Raw genomic sequence first — 22,641 nt, 5'->3', positions numbered from 1 at the left:
AACATGGCCGCGCTTTTTCTGTCTCAGTTAAAAGAATTACTAGACCGCCACAACAACGCTTTTTTGGATGCAGTGACTGAGGCTTTTAAGCCTTTTGTGGCTCACACTTCTGCTCCAACTGCCCTGACTACCGACGAAGATAAACAAGGAGAGGATACAAAGAGCCCGCGGCAGTCGTCATCTTTAATCCTTCCGCCAGGACATTCCTCATTACGCTGTAATGAAAAGGACTTCGTGAGGCGAGCAGCTGGTGAGGCGTTGGGCTTCGCTACTACATGGCAGAACTCTTAATCAGATGCGCTTTATAGTGGTTTAAGAGAGCCACTACTGACACACACTTTCCAATATGTTAAGGGGCTGATCTGGGCACAAGGCTTGAGTGTGACTATTGTTTGTCAACTAAACTGCTGGCTCATGTCTGGGGTGCAGGACACAGGTCGTATCATCAACTCATGGCTTCTGAAGCTTCCACCCCACACACCTATGTTGAAAACCGGAGTGGGGTAGATCTTCATATGCGACTGGAGAGTGGCAATACCTAGGGATCTACACATGGCTCTCTAGTGATTGGAACTATTAAGCCTATGCAGAATCTTTTGTCTTCTAAACCTGAATATAACTCTCCATAATGATCTACCTTGTTGACACAGACCCCGTGTGGCTCCGTTGTCATTATGAGATCTGCATTTTATACGGGTCAAGGTGTTGTGGTTCTGCAGCGGAGCAGGGACTATTCTCTCTCTCTACCGCAGCGGACTACAGCAAACATAATAACAATGGAAGTTGACAAGTCTAGAGACTATTTTACTCCTTCCGTGGTGTAAAGAGTATTCTTCTGTGACTGAACTCTTAAGTGTTTTACTGACATAGCTGAACTATATATTTGTTATGCCTGTATAGCTGCTTGTACTGAACCAATGTCAAACTGTTGTGGCTGTCCTATGATGTCTCTGGTGTCTTATGCTTAGCAGCTAGCCGCTTATTATCATAATATGTTCACAGTTGCAGGCTAGCGGATTTTAGGTTGAGAAATGCCTATTTCTTTATGTGCAATCCTAGCTAGTTTACGAACAACTTATGAAGCCTGCACACGAATTAGTGACATAATAATACCGTGATTGGTCTCTATAGACATTGGAACTGAGTTGTTAAAAACTGCAGCTCGGGTCTGTATTGATGTATCCTATCTTACTTGCAGGGCATAGTACTTACTATTCTTTAATGCCTCCAATTTTCTGTATTTCACAACCAGTTGCTCCCCACAAAATTATGTATATAGTTAAGAGTTAACTAATTTTGGCCTCTAGAGTAGATGGAGTAGCTAGCATCGACTTGCAGAAAGGACTTTTTTAAATGCTGAGTATTTTCTGTCTTCCCTATTTGTGCTCATTAGTAGTGCTGGGGGTAGGATATAGTGTATTATGATCTACTTATGGGGTAGCGGGATTAGCCCTGGTATCCCTCATATGCCTTATTGGGGTGTGTGGGAGCTGTGACCAAGGTTGCCTTAGTTATCAATGTTCATGTTATCTCTGTGATGTTTAGTTACATAGTTAAAACCTTATACCAAGTAAGCCTTAAAATTCTACAGAAGTGTAGAGAAACTGATAGCTGCCCATCTATTATATATAAAGGAAAGGAGTAACTAACTTATACCCACCTCTACCTTTTATTGCTCTACGCCTTGAGGTCTGCTGGTCATTCTCGCTGCTTCCACCTCTACTAATGCCCACTCTGAAACTGGTTATTTTGTTCCTTACAGATTTGTTAGTACATAAGATAAATATCTTGTTGCGTAGTTAAACTTTTACTATTTTCAATGTCTCATCATCCTGTTTCCAAGTGATATGTGTGGCTCCGCGACAAGGTAGACCCCTACTTTTTAGCACACTAGCCTGTTGTTGGATATAGGGCCCATATCCAATTGACAAGGTTATTATGTAATGCCACTACCGCAAAAGCTGATTTATGCCCCTATTCCACATTTTCATGGGAACAGTGTTGATATAATTGCACTTTTGTTTTAAATTGTTTAGAATACTGTATATATGCAGTTATATCTCCGGGGCTACAGTAGAGTCCTGAGAGGGAAAGAATATTAAAATATCCATATAAATTACAATGAAAGTATCCAGCAAGTCTCTATAAAGATACCATTTAAAAAATGTTACATATTCCAAAAGGCATAACCAGATACTCAAAATGCCCATAAACGGAAGATATTAAAAAGGTATGTGAGGAGAAAGGATGATCTGTGTCTATGTGTATATGCCTAGAAACACTAGAGAGAAAGAGAGGATGGTGTTTGTCTCAGAGTATAACCGACTGAGTAATAAGATACAGAGAATAATAAGGAAATATTGTTTTATACTGAAAATGGTTGTTTTGACCTTTGAGTGTACCTTTATACCCACATATAGAAGGGGGGGCTACATTTAGCCACCAATCAGCAAGCTCTATCCAGGTGCTTAACCAAAAATGGGCCAGCTCTTAAGCTTACATTCCTGCTTTTCAAATAAAGATACAAAGAGAAAGAAGACAAATAGATAACAAAAGTAAATTAGAAAGTTGCTTAAAATTGCATGCTCTATCTGAATCATTAAAGGAAAAAATGTGGGTTTCATATCCATGTAATAAAATGTTTGCAGTGTATTTGATTAAATGTCCCTGTTTGCAGTGTATTTGATTAAATGTCCCTGTGGGTGGGTCTTTGTTGGTGAGACTACCCAGAGGGTCAAGGACAGGATTACACAAGACAAATCAGAATATTTAGACAGATTTATCTGCACATGTCACTAATAATTTTTTGACATTTGATGATATTATTGCACAATTAAGATTTCAAATCATTGATCATGTCCCAATACCCAGGTGAGGAGGAAATAGGGAGCTCCTTTAGAAAAAGAGGGAGGCACTATGGATTCGTAGATTAGAGTCATTACAACCAAACATTTTTGGGATTTTTTCCCAGAATTTTGTGAATAGCTGTCCTTGTTTAGTGATACCAAAATGTATCACTGTGTATACAATTACAATTTAATTTTTATATAAGAAATGGCCACTAGGTGTCACTATTTGAGAAATATTCTGTGATAGATTGGTGAATAATAAAGGGTTAATAATTGATAAAATGCACCTGAGTCCTTTTGTATAAATATGTGGGATTTATTGGTTTGTAGGATAACATGACAAAGGGCTGGTGAGACCGAAACCTTTTTAATGTTTTGCTTACTTGGACTGAATAAAGGATTTTAAACCTTAGACTGTGCTGCTGAGAATTCTTTGTAAGCTATTATACTATTATGTTAAAACACTGGGGGGGGGGGGGGGAGCAGATGGGCAGATGAAATATGCTGCTCAAAACATACAAAATGTGCTTTAAAGAAGTCCATAATTTTGAAATGGGTACATTAAAAAAAATCATGTGATACAATGCTGGAAAAATGCTCTCTGATTATTTTGAATATCATTGTTGAAATATCGCTATGCGAGTATTGGTGAAGTTACTGTTGTTCAAAGCTATCTAGAGAACAAAATGATAAACAGGGTTTCAAATTTATAGGAATATCCTCAAATATTATAAATAAAGTTTTCATTGTGAACTTAAGGATAAGATACTGAAGGAAAAGCCATATGAGTACTCTCCTGGTGCAACTCTCACATATTTGGAAAAATTTAAAAAAAATAGGGGGGAAAAAGGAAATGTAGTTTAGTGCACTTTGTTTCTAAAAATATTAATTAATGAACTAATATTATTATTTTTCATGATTTAGATAGAACATGTATTTTTATGTTTAAAGGGACACTGAACCCAAAAAAATTTCTTTCGTGATTCAGATAGAACATGAAATTTTAAACAACTTTCTAATTTACTCCTATTATCATTTTTTTTATTCTCTTTGTATCTTTATTTGAAATGCAAGAATGTAAGTTTAGATGCCGGCCCATTTTTGGTGAACAACCTGGGTTGTCCTTGCTGATTGGTGGATAAATTCATCCACCAATAAAAACGTGCTGTCCAGAGGTCTGAACCCAAAAAAGCTTAGATGCCTTCTTTTTCAAATAAAGATAGCAAGAGAACAAAGAAAATTGATAATAGGAGTCAATTAAAAAGTTGCTTAAAATTGCATTCTCTGTCTGAATCACGAAAGAAAAAAATTAGTTTCAGTGTCCCTTTAAATATCTTTTTATTAGGCAACCTTGTTTTGCATAAATGAAATTTATACAGAACAGTCTATATTTTACAAATGACATTGAGTTACAAAACATGATTTTTTAAGCAACTTTCCAATTTACTTCTGTTATGAAATGTGCTTCACTTACTTGCTATCCTTTATTGAAGGAGCAACAATGCACTACTGGTAGCTAGCTGAATACATCATGTGAGCCAATGACAGAGACATATATGTGCAGCCACCAATCAGCAGTTTGGTCCCAGTAGTGCATTGCTGCTCCTGAGCCTTCCTAGGTATGTTTTTTTTTAACAATGGATACCAAGAGAACAAAGCAAAATAGATAATAGAAGTAAATTGGAAAGGTGTTTAAAATTGCATTTATATTTAAAATGTTTGAAACATTCAAATCATCAAATTATTTTTGCACCAAAAACATCCTGTGAATATGTGCAAGAACAGTCTCTTCTAATGGATTGGAATACTGAAGTTGAATTGTCTCAATGCAAAGTAATGGTGGCATTAAAGTGATATAATAACCTTTTCTGTACTCCCTGCAAAAAAATGAATGTCCACGGACTGTGAAAACTTTCTGAATACACCTTGTTGCTGTGTTTTTTAATTGCCAAATTCTTCTCCAGCCACTTGCCTTATGTGAATGAGTCAATCTGGAGTTGTTACTGTAGACAAGTCTTGATACTGCCATTTTGTTAACAAAACTGACATTGTTTTGTAATATTTATCACCTCTGCTGAGACCAATTAGGACAGGTATACACTTGTGAATCTACAGGATGCACTTCTGACTCAGAATTTGAAAACCTAAAATATGGAGTCTGCACTTCAAATTTCTACGGTAATTGGTAAGCCCACAATTATAAAATACAGGGAAAGGGTGCAAAAAAAACTATATAGCAACTTTTTTTTGTACTTTGCATAATTAAATATTTTAAATTAGAGTCTTATAGTGTTTCATCTTGCTTATCTCAGTGCGGGCGTGGAACTACCGGGGATGCAGAGGTTGACACTGGGGGGCCCCCAGTTTCAACACAAAAATTTTTTGTTTAATGCTGCCTGGAACTTCACAGCTTTGGCACGCACATTGGCTCCTCCTGACTGCACGTGTAGTCTCCTCAATCAGCTTGTGACTGCACGTGTAGTCAGTAGTGAGTCTGGGAGACTGCAACGTGACACTGGTAGAGCAGAGCTGAGGGCGACTACTAGTCAGTGGTAGCTGTCTGAATACTGAAGATCGCAGTCCCGGACGTGCAGGCAAGTGTCATTATCAGACAGTGGTATATATAATACTGTGAGTGGTACGCTCCTTCCTTCAGGTGTGTAACAAAGTGTCACTAGTCTGAGAGCTTTACAGGAATAGTGTTCATTAGCAGGTAGTACAGGTTGGCCCGTCCTTTTAGACTACAGTTATTAGGAGGTGGGTGTGTATGTCACAGCTCTAATGGCATTTCCTGGTTATAGTGGCATAGCGTCTATGATCAGCTGACTGCAAAATGCAAAGATGGAAAGCTTAGACAGTAATTACAGGCTTGTATAGTTAACCTCAAGGCTGACAAACTGGTAAAATCACATGTAATGTAATAAAATCACATGTAATATTATAATAAAATCACATGTAATATTATAATAAAATCACATGTAATATAATAAAATCATATGTAGTATTATAATAAAATCAAATGTAGTATTATATTAAAATCATATGTAATATTATAATAAATCATATGTGATATAATTAAATCACATGTAATATTATGACTTTATATATACTAGTCATGGGATAAATAAATACATGCTTTATATATAAATGTTATGGGATAAATAAATGTATGCTTTATATATTATTGTCATGGAATAAATACCTTTGCGCTTTATATATACTAATTATGGGATAAATAAATGTATGCTTTATATATACTAATTATGGGATAAATGTATGCTTTATATATATTTGTCATGGGATAAATACATTTTTGCTTTATATATATACTTGCCATGGGATAATTAAATGTAAGCTTTATATATACTATATAATGTCATAAATAAATGTAAGCTATACAGTATATTTACTAGTCATGGGATAAATATAAGCTATATATGTATGTATATATATATATATATATATATATATATATATATATATATATATATATATATATATTTATAGTAGTTATAGTATAAATAAATGTAAGCTTTATATATACTAGTCATGAGATAAATAAATGTATGCTTTATATATACTAGCTATGTGATAAATTAATGTATGCTTTTTATATACTAGGCATGGGATAAATAAATGTATGCTTTATATTTATATATACTGCACTAACTATTTAGAAATGTGTTTAAATTTGCATTCTCTATCTAAAACATGAAATTTTAATTTTGACATTATTATGTTGGGGAAAAAAAAGATATGTATCAAATTCACATTTTGGGGGGTGGGGGGGGGGGGCTTCTTAGATTATTGCACCTGGGCACTGTGGTTTATAGTTACGCCTCTGTCTCAGTGTGAAACCACTGGCAAATTACACAGTAAATTTGTTTTTGATTGGACTCATATGACTTTGGAATTGACTAGCTTATAAAAAGTCATGCAACACCCTTCATATATTTCTACAAAAGGACTAGAATGTGCCCCATAATGGGCTAGATTACGAGTGGCGCACTAACAGTTGCGCACAAGTGAAAAGGGGTTTATATATTCCTATATATCTGTAAATATCTATACCTATATATAATCATATATTAGTGGTGCAGTAATCTATGTGGTCTCCTATCTTAGTATCTTGGAACTTCACAACTGCTTGCCCAAACGCATGCAGCTCAATGCCTCTAACGGCCTACTTAAGATAAGCCGTGAGGCGGAGCTAGTGTTATCCCATGCAGTCAAGCCTTGTGTTCTTTATCTGGCTCACCTACTGAAGGTCAGGCTCCCCCATAACAGGTCCAGCTGCCCCCTTGCAGGTCCGCCTCCCCTATTGCAGGCCCGTTTCCCCTTTTGAAGTTCCGTCTCAACTCAGCTTTAGCAATCTACAGGGCTGAGCTACAGAAGGATGTGTCCATAAATTAATAGTGATAGTGTCATTAAAATGTTATAAAGGACCTTATTTAGGAAGCAGCGATTGCTGCTTTATAAAGCAGGAGGCTCAATGAAATTCCTTTGCCAAAAATGATCTGATACTTAGCAGCTATACGTTCCCACAATGGAGAAGATAAGCCTGCTGTTTGTATTGCCTCTTAACCCACTTTCCGATCTGTGATGCAACAGCACACAATATACAAATGGTACCTGTATCGGTCGTTATTAATCTAGGTTCGGCTTTATCTTAACAGCTTCCCCACTTTTCCTCTGAGATCAGCAGCAGACCTAGAGGCCCATTTATCAAGCTCAGAACGGAGCTTGAGGGCCCATGTTTCTGGCGAGTCTTCAGACTCGCCAGAAACGCAAGTTATAGAGCAGCGGTCTAAAGAATGCTGCTCCATAACCCTGTCCGCCTGCTGGCGGCAGATTGGCCGCGAGTCTGCAGGGGGCAGTGTTGCACCAGCAGCTCACAAGGGCTGCTGGTGCAATGCTGAATATGGAGAGCGTATTGCTCTCCGCATTCAGCGATGTCTGTCGGACCTGATCCACACTGTCGGATCAGGTCCGACAGACATTTGATAAATAGGCCTCCTAAAAAATGTTGCCCCAATTGCCCCCAAAATAAAGAGGACTGAAGAGTAACATTAAAAAATATGAGCATCTTTATTATTATTATTTTTTTTTTTTTTAAACTGCACAAAGCAGTTATAAGGGGTTAAAGTGAGGGGATGTGGGGTGTTTAGGTGCCATTTTTTTTTTTAAAGTGCCTTTACATGAAGGTCAATGGGGGACTGTGTTTTCACTATAAATATATATGTATATGCTTATTTACATATATATATATATATATATATATATATATATATATATGTGTATATACACATATAGAAAAAAGAGAAGAGAAAGTTCCGTCCAAAAAAGTAGCCTCAATTTTCCAAATTAAAAATAGGAATACATCCATATGGAGGACAATTATAAAAGAGCAGGTTCTGTGTATCTGTAATAAATACTTTGAGTAAATATAACAGTTCTCATGGAAGATTTCCATACCTTAAAAGTCTTACGGCTAGATTTAGAGTTTTGTCGGTAAAGACCCGCGTAGCTAACGCTGCTTTTTTTCCCAGCGCACCCTTAAGACAACGCTGGTATTTAGAGTTGTCTGAGTGGCTGCATTAGGCTCAGAAAAGGGAGTGTTGAGCATAATTTAGCTCCACTTCAACCCTCAATACCAGCGTTGCTTACGGTAGCGGTAAGCTGGCAAAACGTGCTCGTGCACGATATCCCCATAGGAAACAATGGGGCTGAGCTGGCTGAAAAAAAACCTAACACCTGCAAAAAAGCAGCGTTCAGCTCCTAACGCAGCCCCATTGTTTCCTATGGGGAAACACTCTCTAAGTCTACACCTAACACCCTAACATGAACCCCGAGTCTAAACACCCCTAACTTTACACTTATTAACCCCTAATCTGCCGGCCCCTCTATCGCTGACATTATATTATTAACCCCTAATCTTCCGACCTGACACCGCCGCCACCTATATTATCCCTATGAACCCCTAATCTGCTGCCCCTAACATCGCCGACACCTATATTATATTTATTAACCCCTAATCTGCCCCCCCCAACGTTGCTGCAACCTAACTACAAGTATTAACCCCTAATCTGCGAACCGGACCTCGCTGCCACTATAATAAATGTATTAACCCCTAAACCGCTGCACTCCCGCCTCGCAAACACTAGAATGAATTTTATTAACCCCTAATCTGCCCTCCCTAACATCTCCGCCACCTACCTACAATTATTAACCCCTAATCTCCCGCCCGCAATGTCGCCGCTACTATAATAAATGTATTAACCCCTAAACCTAAGTCTAACCCTAACACCCCCCTAACATAAATATAATTTTAATTAAACAAAATAATATTCCTATAATTAAATAAATTATTCCTATTTAAAACTAAATACTTACCTAGAAAATAAACCCTAATATAGCTACAATATAACTATTAGTTACATTGTAGCTATTTTAGAATTTATATTTATTTTACAGGCAACTAGGTACAATAGCTATTAAATAGTTATTAACTATTTAATAGCTACCTAGTTAAAATAATTACAAAATTACCTGTAAAATAAATCCTAACCTAAGTTACAATTAAATCTAACACTACACTATCATTAAATTAATTAAATAAATTACCTACAATTAGCTAAATTAAAATACAATTAAATAAACTAATCTATAATATAAAAACAAACACTAAATTACGAAAAATAAAAAATATTACAAGAATTTTAATCTAATTACACCTAATCTAAGCCCCCTAATAAAATAAAAAAGCCCCCCAAAATAATAAAATTCCCTACCCTATTCTAAATTAAAAAAGTAATCAGCTGTTTTACCAGCCCTTAAAAGGGCTTTATGCGGGGCATTGCCCCAAAGTAATCAGCTCTTTTACCTGTAAAATAAAATACAATACCCCCCAACATTACAACCCACCACCCACATACCCCTATTCTAACCCACCCAATCCCCCTTTAAAAAAACCTATCACTAACCCCCTGAAGATCTCCCAACCTTGAGTCGTCTTCACTCAGCCGAGCCGAAGTCTTCATGCAATCCGGCAGATGTGGTCCTCCATCCAGGCGAAGTCTTGATCCAAGCGGCAAAGAAAATGTCCTCCATCCGGGCAATGTCTTCTTCCAAGCGGCATCTTCTATCTTCTGTCTTCCGGATTCATCTTCCTCCTGCCGACGCAGAACATCCTCCTTCCCCGATGGACTAACGACGAATGAAGGTTCCTTTAAGGAATGACTAATACACCGTATGATGTTTAATCTACAGGAATTCTTATAAAATAATATGCAAGGTTTGGAGTTGGTAAATATAGTTTTGATCATATGTGATTTGCATAAGACATAAGAAATCCCTGTGTATAAAGACTTCAGTAAATGAACGATATGTTAGCTAACCATAAAAAGTTATTGTACAGTATTTGCAAAAAAATGGGCATTACAGTTGTAAATTTAACCCCTTACTTCTTTGTAGGATCTAGGAAGAGCTGCCGAGGTCGGAAAGGTCCCAGCGTCTAGGCGAGGTGGAAGCAAGGGGGGAAAGTGCCAAACAGCTGAGCGGCTCCGGAGTGTGACGTCAGAGACGCTGTAGAGGAGAGAGGATCCGACTCACAAACTTGGAGTAAGTGAAAGGAAAGTCTGGTTAGGAAATTGGATCACAGTAGAGTTAGAATCCGAAAATGGTAGAACAGAGTCTCAGGATAATAGGTTGGACCGGAACTCAGAATCCTACAAAATGTGGAGCAAAATACAAAATGTAATCCGGCTTAGGGGAACCACAAGTACTTTAATACTGAGTGAGGTATTGATGAAAGGAGGGCCTTTAAATAGGCTAGAGAATGTAGTGTTCACACCTCTTAACCCCTTAATGACCGGACCATTTTTCAATTTTCTTACCCTTAATGACAATGGCTATTTTTACATTTCTGCAGTGTTTGTGTTTAGCTGTAATTTTCCTCTTACTCATTTACTGTACCCACACATATTATATACCGTTTTTCTCGCCATTAAATGGACTTTCTAAAGATACCATTATTTTCATCATATCTTATAATTTACTATAAAAAAAAAAAAGATAAAATATGAGGAAAAAATGGAAAAAAACACACTTTTTCTAACTTTGACCCCCAAAATCTGTTACACATCTACAACCACCAAAAAACACCCATTCTAAATAGTTTCTAAATTTTGTCCTGAGTTTAGAAATACCCAATGTTTACATGTTCTTTGCTTTTTTTGCAATTTATGGGGCAATAAATACAAGTAGCACTTTACTATTTCCAAACCACTTTTTTTCAAAATTAGCGCTAGTTACATTGGAACCCTGATATCTGTCAGGAATACCTGAATATCCCTTGACATGTATATATATTTTTTTAGAAGACAACCCAAAGTATTGATCTAGGCCCATTTTGGTATATTTCATGCCACCATTTCACCGCCAAATGCGATAAAAAAAAAAAAAAAGTTAACTTTTTCACAAATTTTGTCACAAACTTTAGGTTTCCCACTGAAATTATTTACAAACAGCAATTATGGCACAAATGGTTGTAAATGCTTCTCTGGGATCCCCTTTTTTCAGAAATAACAGACTTATATGGCTTTGGGGCTGCTTTTTGGTAATTAGAAGGCCGCTAAATGCCGCTGCACACCACACGTGTTTTATGCCCAGGAGTGAAGGGGTTAATTAGGGAGCTTGTAGGGTTAATTTTAGCTTTAGTGTAGTGTAGTAGACAACCCCAAGTATTGATATAGGCCCATTTTGGTATATTTTATGTCACCATTTCACCGCCAAATGCGAGCAAATAAATTTTTTTTTTACATTTTTCACAATTTTAGGTATCTCACTGAAATAATTTACAAACAGCTTGTGCTATTATGGCAGAAATTGTTGTAAAAGCTTCTCTGGGATCCCCTTTGTTCAGAAATAGCAGACTTAGATGGCTTTGGCGTTGATTTTTGGTAATTAGAAGGCCGCTAAATGCTGCTGCGCACCACACGTGAATTATGCCCAGCAGTGAAGGGGTTAAATTAGGTAGCTTGTAGGGAGCTTGCAGGGTTAATTTTAGAGATCAGCCTCCCACCTGACACATCCCACCCCCTGATCCCTCCCAAACAGCTCTCTTCCCTCCCCCACCCCACAATTGTTTCCGCCATCTTAAATACTGGCATAAAGTCTGCCAGTACTAAATAAAAGAGTTTTTTTTTTTTTTTAAATAAAAATAATAAAATATTTTAGCTGTGATGAACCCCTGCCTTAGCCCCAACCTCCCTGATCCCCCCTCCAGCTCTCTAACCCTCTCCCCTACCTAATTACCACCATCTTGGGTACTGGCAAAAACAAAGTATTTTTTTATTTTATTTTTAACTTAACTCTTTCTGTAGTGTAGCAGCCCCCCCCCACAATACCCCCACCCCCCTCCCCCTCCCAGATCCATTTATATTTGAATTTTTTTTTTTTACCTTTCTCTCCCTTTCTGCCCTCATTGGTGTCAGTGTGGCTAATGCGCGCGCGTGTACGTGTACAGGCACACGCCCTCGTGCACTCGCACTATGTTCACGCGCACGCGCCTCGCGCACGCGCACGCACGCTCCCTCCCACCCGGACAACGGCACCATCGCTACCGGTGCAGAGAGGGTCACAGAGTGTCTCTCTCTGCATCGGAGGCTTGTAAAGGGGTATTGCAAGATGCCTCCATATTGAGGCATCACTGCAATACCCTCAGAGCTGCTGGAAGCGATTGTGATCGCCTCCAGCACTCTGTTAGACAACTGACGTACCAGGTACGTCCATTGTCATTAACTGTTAGTTTTTGCATGACGTACCTGGTACGTCAGTTGTCATTAAGGGGTTAAAGGGGTAGTATCACAGTATCAGGATGGCTTACACATTTTGGCCTGAGCCGTAATCATTGCCTGACACTCCTGAAGCACAGATACAATTTATACACACAATCGTAATCTCATTGGCTAAAAACAATTAAGAATATAAACACCTTATTTTGTCACCTTAAAGGGCAATACATCTTATAGATGGTTACAAGTATAGCAAACATATTTCAAACATTAAAAAAGTGCAATATCTCTATAACAAAACCATTAAGCGATATTTTAAACCTTATGCATAAATGTACAACTTAAGCATTATACATAAAGATATTTACATGCCTGAAACACAAGTTGACTTTATCATTGACCTTATTACTTTTATTTTACAGCACAATTATTTTTTATATCAGAGTAGATATTATTTGCAGATAAAAGGGACGACCATGGGCACTAGGTTCGCACCTAGCTTCGATAATTTGTTTATGGGGCAATTTGAACACACTTATATCTACCAATCCCCTTTTGTTGCGAACCTGGTGTTCTATGGCCGTTATATAGATGACCTCTTGTTCATCTTCAAAGGTCCATATACACTTATTTCGGATTTTATTAATCATCTCAATAATAACACATTCGGAATATCATTCACTTCCAATATTCAAAAGGATAGGATCAAATTTTTAGATCTGATCTTGGGGAAGGATCGTGAAGGAGCAGTCATATCAAAAACCTATTTCAAAAAAGTAGACTGCAACAGCTTTCTTCATTATGAGAGTAATCATTACCAGAGTTGAAAAAATAATGTGCCATATGGCCAATTTAAAAGGATTAGGAGGAATTGTTCCACTTTAGTGGACTATGATGAGCAGGCTAGAATTATTAGTGATAGATTCCTGGAAAAGGGTTACCCTGTGGAACTTGTTCGAAATGAAGACAGGGACCAATACTTTTCAAGAAAAAATAAAAAACAGGCTAATTTTAAAGAATCAAACCCTCCACTCTTTTTAACTAGATATAATTCTAACTTTCGGGAGATTAATAAAATTTTAATGAAACATTGGCCTATTCTGACCAACGATTCTACACTTAAGAACATCATTGGCCCCAAACCAAAGGTGGTCTATAGAAGAGCACCTACTCTCAAGACGACTTTGGCTCCCAGCAAAGTGGTGAGGGACAAACTTTTGGATAGAAATTTATCACACATTACAAGACCAGCACCCATTTCCTTAAGGCACAAGATTTCCAAGTGCTGTAGAAGACATTGCGTTATGTGCAATTCTATAGTACATAGGGTATCTACTTTCACTTCCCATACCACTGGGGAGACCTTTGATATAAAAAGTTTCATGACCTGTGAATCCACTTTCATTATATATTTATTGAGTTGTAATTGTGGGGTCCAATACATTGGCCACACTTCCCGTAAGGTGAAAAAAAGATGGGGGGAGCATGCATCTAACATTAAAACTAAGTCCAAGGCACACAGTTTCTCTAGACACTGTCTATTACATCATGGGGGCCAAAAGAATCCTATGAGTATTTTGCCCATCAAATCTATTCCCAGAACAAATAACGCCTTCTTAACTCTAAGGAGAAGAGAATCCTTCTGGATTACTAGACTCAAAACACTGCAACCAGATGGGCTTAACGAGAATCTAGATATGGCCGCATTCTCTTGAATTGGTCTCTATACCCCTTCACCACATATATGTGTATACGTGTGTTAAATGCACACTCCCCTCAATCTACACATGTATATGTGTGCTTTTGCATACACCTTCGTGTGTGTTTGCATGCACATTATACGTATGTGTGCATAAGTACATTTGTTTTGGATATTTGTTCATTACACATTTTGTCTATTAATATAAATATCACAAATAGTTTAAGGCTCAGCTCTTGTCAGGGAACTTATTTTCTATTTCATATATACTAAAACATCACAATCGTAAATCACAAATAGATTTCTATTAACTACATATATCATAATACTATGATTCACAACCGTCCTTCCCTCTCGAGGATTCTAGTTTGCTCCTAGGTTGTTTGTTATACACTGGTTCTTAGAACTTTTTTTAGTGATTACACATGTATATTACGTATTATGACACCACTTAAGATTTCTTCTGTTCTCTATACCTATATCATCTTCAAATAGAGACACTTTGTGTTGGTTACTTTGCCCATAACGTTAGTTTACTGACAGGTTACTTATAGATGAAGCGTATTCCCTCTACTATCATTGGGAGTCCTTAGTCACTTTGGTGGTGGGGATTTGTATAGCTGACCAATCAGATCACCTCTATGTTGGCTTGTTTAGCCTCACTATGATTGGTTTGTTTACCACACACACACTCTTGTATGTTAATGACCGATCAAGGGTTTATCGCAACTAAGTTTGCTAATAGTGAGACTCTCCGATCCGGATAGATGTAGGATCATAAATACACAGTTGGGCGTTAGGACATTACAACTATATATATAAATCCCCTAGAATATATCTTGTTCCACAAATATAGAACGACCTGGTAATGTTTGGAGGTTGGGCCTCTGTGGGTATAGGCGCTGACGTCACCAATTCATCCACGTTAGCCTGAAGTGGCTGTTCAAATTGGGTGACAACCGTTACACACCCCCTCTTGAGAGAAGTTCCCTTTTAGTCAAGTGTAATGTTATTGTTGCCATCGCTTGTTTAAATTATCACCTTCTATATGGTAGGTGCCGGTTTTATTATTAGTTATATTGAATGTATCACATTTCCCATATCTATGTTATAAGATGACATTTAGTTACAATTAGTTTGATGTATAGGTATATGAATCAATTTTAGAATTAAGAATTACTAATTTACTCAATGTAGCAAACATAGAGAAAGATGCTTTAGACAACACACATTTTTATCATGATTATCAAATATGATGTTACCTTTTGGGCTAGTCTATATATCCTGTGACGGGCTAATGTGTTATCACTAAGGGAACCCTGTATGTTTGGGGGACCTTTATAATTTATTCATTTTTTGTATATATTATGTGTATTTCTTGTATTAGCATAACTTTTTGTATGCATATATATTTTTTGCTGCTATCTCACTGTTATGTTTGTATGCTGGCACAGATAACATATCAATCAGGATTTTGGTTGTATATTGTTTTTGATTGTGTAAGTTTTATTACAAATTTATGCTTTGATGTGCTTCTTATTTTATATATATATGTATTGTTATTACCACTGCTGATGCAGGGTTGACATGATGGCTCTTGTTTCTAACAATATTTTGTTGTTCACTTAGATGGGAGTTTTCTTTAGTCACCATGGCAACCCTTGCAACGGCATTGCACTCTCAGCTGTTGATAGTTAATAATTAACCTATCATTGATTAAGACAGCTTTGTTAAATAGCAAGTGTATCAGTCATTTTCACACTGAATAGCCTGAGGAAACAGCCCCTGAGAGGCTGAGAAACGTGTTGCTTTGTTTTTAAATAAGTGTTTTTAGTACTTTTTGTAAGTGTGACCTTATATTACCTTTACACTTGATTGGACTGTACTAGGCTATGGTAGACCTTTTCTTTTTGTAACTTTCTACAGACACCTTTGATGTATTGCTGACCAAGTCTACATCTATGTGCTGTGCGTACCTTCCCCAGTGAGCTGGACCACTACAAAGTTCCAGTCTGCCCACTAGCACCATTGGGTGCGCTGCGTTTGTGAGTACCCTTTATCCTATATTCCAAAATCCATCTGCCTGATGGTACTAGGCCATGTTGGCCCTCTGTCTCTTTTTTTTCTTCAGAATTTCGCTTCCCAGGGATTGACCATCCTTTACCAGAGAGCAGCCACAACATTGGAATCCTAAGACTTTATCATTGTATTATCCTTTTTGTCTGGTTATAGTTGGCAAATATCTGTTTTGTGATTTATGGTTGTATTCTTATTTTATGATTATATTTTTATATGTATATTTTATAGTTACTAATATTCATATATTTTTTTTAGTAGTATACACTTTGGAAGCGCCCCCTATGGGATTGATGCCTAGTTGCATTTTTCCTCAATATATATTTATTGTACAGTATTTGCAAAACAAATGGGCATTACAGTTGTAAATCTATCCCCTTACTTCTTTGTAGGATCTAGGAAGAGCTGCCGAGGTTGGAAAGGTCCTAGCAACTAGGCAAGGTAGAAGCAAGGGGGGAATGCGCCAAACAGCTGAGTGGCCGGAGTGTGACGTCAGAGACGCTGTAGAGGAGAGAGGATCCGACTCACAAACTTGGAGTAAGTGAAAGGAAAGTCTGGTTAGGAAATTGGATCACAGTAGAGTTAGAATCCGAAAATGGTAGAACAGAGTCTCAGGATAATAGGTTGGACCAGAACTCAGAATCCTACAAAATGTGGAGCAAAATACAAAATGTAATTCGGCTTAGGGGAAGCACAATTACTTTAATACTAAGCGAGGTATTGATGAAAGGAGGGCCTTTAAATAGGCAAGAGAATGTATGGTGTTCACACCTCTTAAAGGGGTAGTATCACAGTATCAGGATGGCTTACACGTTTCGGCCTGAGCCGTAATCATAGCCTGACACTCCTGAAGCACAGATAAAATTTATACACAAAATCGTAATCTCATTGGCTAATAACAATTAAGAATATAAACACCTTCTTTTGCAACCTTAAAGGGCAATACATCTTATAGATGGTTACAAGTATAGCAAACATATTTCAAACATTAAAAAAAGTGCAATATCGCTATACCAAAACCATTAAGTGATATTTTAAACCTTATGCATAAATGTACAACATAAGCATTATACATAAATGCACCTCTTGGTGCAACAGCAAGGTTATTGAATAAATTCCACACTAACACTCCCCAATATACAATTCATATTACTTATGTAAATTAATGTTCACTTATGGAGTTAAAAAATAAAATTGTTTACTATTTAAATATTCCCATTGTAAGGCACAACAGCTTAGATAGATAAGATAAGTTTGGAACCGAATATGACCCCTCAACTAATGAGTGTACTCTATCTCATATATACACCTATTGGACTGAGTATTACTTATGGCACAGATTAATGCCAATAGTTGATGAGGTCATATTCGGAATTCAAACCATGAGGGGCACAGGTTCTTAATCTAAAGATACAGTACATCTCCTGCCTACCTTATAGTTTGACTCTATCTCCTCCCCGCTTTGGAGTGCTTATTCTTTCAATGGCACACCAATTTAAAGTGTCAACTTTTTTTATTATGCAAATTTGCAAAATGCTGTACAAGTGGAGTCTTAGCCTTTCCCAGAGTAATAGTGGATAGATGTTTGCGTATCCGCATATTCACATCCCTAGTGGTAAGACCCACGTACTGCAAGGGACATGCATTACAAGTGATAAGATATATTACATAGTAAGACTTGCAATTAAGGCAACTCTTAATGGGAAACGTTTCTTGGGTGACTGTGAATACAAAGGTATCCGTGATGGATACAAACTCACAGGGTCTGCAGTGTGAATGGCAACACTTAAACATTCCTTTATGGGATAACCACAAGGAATTTCTCTCTTTTTGATTAGGTACTTGAGAGGGCCCAACATAGTTAGCTATGGTCTTAGCTCTGTGATATGAGCATCTGATACCACTAAATGGTCATCTGCGGCCAAAAGAGCAAAATGTTTCCTGACTATTGTGCACACTTGATCGTACTGGGCGCTATAGTCAGTTACAAACGTGACCCCCTTGAAATTCCCTCTATCATTCGATATATTATCCTTCAAAAGAACAGATCTGTCCATTCCATGAACCTCTCTCGTAGCTTTAGTAATTACAGATGTTTAGCAAAATCTTGTGCCTCCTTTTCAAAGGCACTATGTTCAGAACAATTCCTTTTTAATCTGATAAATTGGCCTTTGGCCACTCCATATGGAACATGTCTGGGGTGACAACTATTAGCTCTCAGAAGTGAATTATCTTAAATGGACTTGCGATACACCTCTGTTACAATATTGCCATTGTGCAATCCATGTAGAGTTAAGTCCAAGAAATTGAATGTTTCTTTATTGAATTCAAAGGTGAATCGCAAGCCCAATTCGTTATCATTTATCCAGTCTACAAAGCACTGTGCAGACTGAAGGTCACCATGCCATATGAAAAGCAGGTCATCGATAAAACGTTTGTATACCTGAATTTGAGACCTAAAGGGGTTATTATCTCCATAGATGTGGGACCACTCCCACTAAGCCATAAACAGATTAGCGTAGGAGGGGGCAAATTTCACCCCATGGCTGTCCCACATTGATGGAGATAATACCCCCCTAAAATTCAAATATATTGTGGGTTAGGAGGAAGGAAGCCACCTTAAGTGTATATTTTTTAAATTCATCTGAAAATTCCCCATTTGTATACAAAAAATGTTCCAAGGCTTTTAACCCTAACTCATGTCGTATAGATGAGTAAAGGGTCCATTATTTTTTCAGTTATAAGGGGTTAAAATGAGGGGATGTGGGTGTTTAAATAAAAACGGCACCTAAAGTGCCTTTACATGATGGTCAATAAGGGAATGTGTTTTCACTATAAATATATATGTATATGCTTTATTACATATATATGTGTTTATATGTGTAAATACATATAAACACATAAATATATATGTATATATTCATATATATTTATTTATTGTTGCACGAGTTTCCCCCTGCGCTGCACTAGGTGGGTTGCCGCGTGTCTAGCGGCATGGAAACGAGGCTCAAATTGAAGCCTTTGGAAGCCCACTCTCATGAGCACTTGGCTTCCAGGCAATGCGAATGCGAGGTTGAGTTTGCATTGCGCCTAACTTTTTACATTTACGTTCTCTGGTAGTACTGAGTGGAGCGCAAATATCACGCTTGCGTAAGTGCAATATTGCACTCCACTCATAAGCTAGGCCTTAGCTGGCAATCACAGAACAAGTTCTTTTCTCCAATATGGAAAAACTAAGCAAGACAGTAAACACTGAGATTTCTAAATAAAAATGTTTAGTTATGTTTAATGAAACAGCTTTGCAATATATTTTTATTATTTATTGTGCACCCTTTCCATATAATTTAGCTTTGAAAATTGAGTAGACATCCAAATTATTTTTTAGATGTATGGAAAAAAACTATATTATTTTTTGCTGATGCTGGCGTGTAGCAGAATCATTAGCTACTACTTTAACTTAATTTAAAGGGATAGTACACAGGTTGAGAAGTGTAAATAAAATGTTTAGCTATTCATAATATAGTTTCATTGTTTATTTTGCCCCTTTTTATCTAATTTAACTCTGAAAATTGAACAGTTTCTAATCCTCAGAACTTGAAATGCACCTGTTGACTTCTCAAAGCTTACTCTTCTACATATCAGTAACAGTTTGGCTTTATCAGATACCAACTGCAAAACAATTGATTTTATGTTACCTTTATGACAGTGCTGCAAATGAGGCAAATGGTGGGCGGGGTTTGACTATTAAAAAATAATTGCAGTAAAAAGGATGGTAATTAAAAACGTTAAGACTTGGCTAATAATGTTATTCTATAGCAACAGAGCAGACATTTCTTGTAATTACTGTCCCTTTAATACAAAAAAAAGATACTTGACTTGTTAGTTCTACTAATCGCTTTTGCAAGCAGGGCTAATAATGATACAATATTTGTTTATTTAAAACACACTGTGGTCTGGAGCTCAACCAAATGCACTTCTGCACCCACTTTCTGAGCAGGACCTAAACTGTGTGTACTGAATGGTTTCATAGTATTCCTTTTGTCTGAGATTGTCTTGGTAACATTAGACTACTAAAGTCATAAAAACAATAAAACAAATTTGTATGCACACAAGGAAATATTTAATTTGAAAAACAACTTTGGATAATGATTCCATAGAAACAATTCTCTAACAAACATGGTCTATGGGATAAGGAAACCATAAACTAGCTGGGATAATTATAGAAAATGAAAATAATATGCAAAGCTGAATGGGTAGTCTGTAGGCATAGCAATTATTATTCTATTCTATATTTGGATCAAGTGTAGTGGAAGAAAAGAGTAAGCGTGGAAAAGGTGAATGAGAAACAGGGAGGTGAACTAGAGGGATTAAAGGGACAGTCTACTCCAAAATGTTTATTGTTTAAAAATATAGATAATCCCTTTTTTTGTCCATTCCCCAGTTTTGCATTGATGTACTTTTTACCTCTGTGATAACCTTGTATCTAAGCCACTTTTGACAGCCCCCTGATCACATGACTATTTAATTATTATCTTTTGACTTGCATTTTAGCCAATTAGTGCTCTCCACAGGAGAGAGCACAATGTTATTATTATTATTATCATAATTTATTTGTATAGCGCCTCCAAATTCCGTAGCGTTGGGTACAATGATAGGGGTATACAATGACAAGGATTTGTGATAAAATACAAAACATAACAAATCTAGTACAGGAGGAAGAGGGCCCTGCTCCGGAGAGCTCACAGTCTACAGGTTATCTATATGGCACAAATTAAAGGGACAGTCAACACCAGAATTGTTGTTGTTTTAAAAGATAGATAATCCATTAATTACCAATTCCCCAGTTTTGCATAGCCAACACAGTTATAATAATACACGTTTTACCTCTGTAATTACCTTGTATCTAAGCCTCAGCAGACTGCCCCCTTATTTCAGTTCTTTTGACAGACTTGCATTTTAGCGAATCAGTGCAGTCTCCATGGTAAATTCACGTGCATGAGCTCAATGTTATCTAAATGAAACACATGAGCTAATGCCCTCTAGTGGTGAAAAACTGTCAAAATGCATTTAGATTAGAGGCGGCCTTCAAGGTCTAAGAAATTAGCATATGAACCTCCTAGGTTTAGCTTTCAACTAAGAATACCAAGAGAACAAAGCAAATTTGGTGATAAAAGTCAAATGGAAAGTTGTTTAAAATGACATACCCTATTTGAATCATGAAAGTTTTTTTGGGACTTTACTGTCCCTTTAATTAGCTGTATCTTGTGAAAGGCTAATAAAAAGGCATGTGAAAAGAAGCTGTATTTAGTGGCTTACAAACAGGCAGAAATGTAGAGGTTTAATTGTTATAAAGTATATTAATAAAACAATTTTGGTTAAACAATAACAATTTTGGTGTGGACTATAACTTTAATAGGACAATGGAGGTAAAAAGGAATGGTAGTGAATGGGGTGGTTTATAGGGGTTTCACTCCATTGGCTAGAGTGTATATTTTCAGTAAAATGACAAGGGCATCATTAGCAATGAGATTATAAAGCTGAAGGATGACACAGTTGGCAGTAAAGGTATCAATGCCCAGCAAAGCAACATGCCATGACATTCTAGCATCTGAGGGATGAACGTAGCTTTGTGCACGTGTAACGTTTTAATTTTGTCATTATCATGTCCTTCCTTACATTAAAGGGATGCGAAAATTATATACTACAATTTGTTACAGTAAGTCATTTTTGCTTTAGATAACCCAGAAGACTATTGAAGAAAGACACAATTTCAAACCTATCTTTGAAAGCCTCTACATCTTTCCAAAGTATAAATGCATAAAACCCAAAAGTGCGCTAGAAAAGCAACAGCATCAACCAGAATGTAATTTAAAAAAAACAGATTTAAAATGCGATATTAGCAGAATTAGCATTTCCTCTATGTGATACTATATATTTGAAAGGATATCCTAAATACACATGTAGGTTACATTCATAGAACTCCGCTATGCAATCATACAAAATAAAAATTGTAAATGAGAGACCACCGGTGGTATAAAAAATGTTAACAAAATACATAAGCTAAAATGTCCAGAACAAAAGTTGTTTTTCCTATAAACTGAAATGTCCAGAAAAAAGAAGAGGTTGTGTTCTCATATAAATGGCAATGAATGAATGGCGGCTTATATTATAATTAATGCTCAACTACAGTTATAGGATTTATTGCTCACATATAGTTGTAGCT

At 36.9% G+C, this 22,641-nt stretch overlaps 1 long non-coding RNA gene across 1 annotated transcript in view; it reads left to right on the top strand.

Moving 5' to 3' along the window:
• The first annotated feature begins 10,345 nt into the window (after positions 1-10,345).
• LOC128639593 (uncharacterized) overlaps positions 10,346-22,641 on the top strand; it is an 87,384-nt gene continuing 75,088 nt past the window's right edge. The window contains exons 1-3 of the long non-coding RNA XR_008399226.1: positions 10,346-10,469; positions 16,269-16,387; positions 16,811-16,955. This is a non-coding gene — a long non-coding RNA (uncharacterized LOC128639593). The remainder of the gene's footprint in view (positions 10,470-16,268; positions 16,388-16,810; positions 16,956-22,641) is intronic.

The sequence above is a fragment of the Bombina bombina genome, chromosome 9, assembly GCF_027579735.1.
Source record: "Bombina bombina isolate aBomBom1 chromosome 9, aBomBom1.pri, whole genome shotgun sequence".
In the NCBI taxonomy this organism is placed as follows: domain Eukaryota; kingdom Metazoa; phylum Chordata; class Amphibia; order Anura; family Bombinatoridae; genus Bombina; species Bombina bombina.
The sequence above is the reverse complement of the archived record's forward strand: the minus strand, read 5'-3'. Positions and strand labels throughout refer to the sequence as shown.